The sequence below is a fragment of the Lytechinus pictus genome, chromosome 14 (assembly GCF_037042905.1).
Source record: "Lytechinus pictus isolate F3 Inbred chromosome 14, Lp3.0, whole genome shotgun sequence".
NCBI lineage: Eukaryota > Metazoa > Echinodermata > Echinoidea > Temnopleuroida > Toxopneustidae > Lytechinus > Lytechinus pictus.
The window spans coordinates 24947501-24950000 of record NC_087258.1 but is presented as its reverse complement, the minus strand read 5'-3'; the positions used below and the strand labels follow the sequence as shown (position 1 = coordinate 24950000).

Below are 2500 nucleotides of genomic sequence, written 5' to 3'. Positions count from 1 at the left end.
TTGGTGTCACGCGCGTAAAACATTCCCCATAGACTTGTGTGTTAAAATGGCACTTTAGAAAAATTAATAAAAAATAAATGTGAAATTAGAGGGTGGAATGTTTACTACCAATGGATAGGATATATATCTGACATTCCAAATCTGACCAGGAAAGGGTACCGTAGCCAGCTCATTTTAAAAATAAATCGCCATTTATGAAGATAACTATGAATCGATCGAATTCATCAACTGAAACAGTAAAATAGCCCTAATTATTCCGCCAGTCAAAAAATAGTTCCAAGTCACTTATTTATCTTCCCAATTTGGGCGAAGTAAGTTCAGTAGTTACCATTTCTAGAATCAGTGTTAGATTTTGAATCACATTCATACATTTTTGTCAATCAGCAATATCAAATTGACAAAAATTCGAATGGGTTGGGTCGAACGAATATCTTTAGCCCTCCTGATGTAATTAGGCTCGTGGAACCTATATTATATGACCTATGTATTTTATTTTTTTGAATAGCTACTTTGCTATTCTTTTATATCTGTACACTCACACTAGCACAAAGAAATGCATTGAAAATGCCTATTTTCTATGCAATGACCCATTTTAATGTGTTACCCATACATGTTATTTTCACTATATATGGATGTATACAAATCCTATACCTGCATATAGCCCAACAGTGAATGCAATGACAATGTAGGTCCCTATCAATTGTAATATAAAGGTGTATGTAAATTCTGTGTAGATATCAGGATACCAGAACTGCTCCAAACATAATTACCAAATATACATGAGATTGGATGAGGAAACAATAAAAGAATGAGATACTACTTTAGTATATTTACATTTGACCTATTCAAAATCTTCCTAGGGCTGTTGCCTCTCAGATGTAAGAAGGAACAGATACATAAATGTAAGAAGGAAGAGATACATAAATAGATAGAGAGAGAGAGAGAGAGAAAGAAAGATAATTTTATAGATGGCATGGCTTAATAAAGAGGGGGGGGGCTATACTAAGATTGCAGCACACAGCCACCCCCCTCCCTCCTTAGTTGAGCACTATTAGATACCTTACCTTACTCTGTGCCCTTTTCTAAATACCTTCTTGAATTAGGTACCACTCTAGTTCTCTTCAGTAAAGTTCTCAAAGTTCTATCTCCTCTCTACCTACCCCTTCCTAAGAACAATTTTAATATGAGCAATTTCTAAAGGTCTTTCTAATGCTAAGTAGGTGATGTACACTAACACAAAACAATGATAAATCAGAACATAAAGAGGCCTTGACTCCATACATTGACCAATCTACATACATTCCTAGGCTACACAGACCTACTAACTTTACCTGATGTAGCCCTGCTAGCCATTAAATCCATTTTTTTGCACCACTTGATGACTAAACATATTGATATCAGTGAGAAATTGTTTGCTACTGAAGAGTTTGGCCAGGTATTCCATCCACTACTAGGGATTCCCCATATTACTTACAGGTGTCACGCGCGTAAAACATTCCCCATAGACTTGTGTGTTAAAATGGCACTTTAGAAAAATTAATAAAAAATAAATGTGAAATTAGAGGGTGGAATGTTTACTACCAATGGATAGGATATATATCTGACATTCCAAATCTGACCAGGAAAGGGTACCGTAGCCAGCTCATTTTAAAAATAAATCGCCATTTATGAAGATAACTATGAATCGATCGAATTCATCAACTGAAACAGTAAAATAGCCCTAATTATTCCGCCAGTCAAAAAATAGTTCCAAGTCACTTATTTATCTTCCCAATTTGGGCGAAGTAAGTTCAGTAGTTACCATTTCTAGAATCAGTGTTAGATTTTGAATCACATTCATACATTTTTGTCAATCAGCAATATCAAATTGACAAAAATTCGAATGGGTTGGGTCGAACGAATATCTTTAGCCCTCCTGATGTAATTAGGCTCGTGGAACCCATTGTCTTCAAACACCCATGGGCGAAAATCCCAGTGGGACAGGGGGGACGCGTCCCCCTACCCGAAATAGTAGGGGGACACAATATCAAATGTCCCCCTACTATTCTTTATGATGGAAAGAAATACATCATTCAAAATCGAAATAAAATGTATTTTGGACGAAAATACCTTACTTTTTTGTGATAACATTCTTTTTTCTTTTTGCTTGTCAAATTTTCCAGCCCCTGGTCCCCCCCTACATTTGGGGAGAGATTTCCGCCCTTGCAACACACAGAATGAGATTTCAGCAATTGTTTTCAAAATTACTCTATCAAGTTTTGATTGGTCAAATGATTGCTCATTTCAAAAGTTTGAATTCATGACAACATGAAAATCAAATCATAAAACTTGTATGCTATTTGAAAGATGTGGTCTAAAATGAACTATCTTCTGAATTGATTGGAAATCGTGTTCTGATAATCTTTTTGGTAAAACAATCCTAAGCTTAAATGGAAAGAAAGAGTTGATATTGCAGAATCGTTTAAATAGCTATTGTACACTAAATAAGCCTTAAATAAAA

At 35.3% G+C, this 2500-nt stretch overlaps 1 protein-coding gene across 1 annotated transcript in view; it reads right to left on the bottom strand.

Annotated features, from left to right (window-relative positions):
* LOC135156601 (prostatic spermine-binding protein-like) overlaps positions 1 to 2500 on the bottom strand; it is a 4410-nt gene that overhangs the window by 1313 nt on the left and 597 nt on the right. The gene's annotated exons all lie outside the window — the stretch shown is intronic.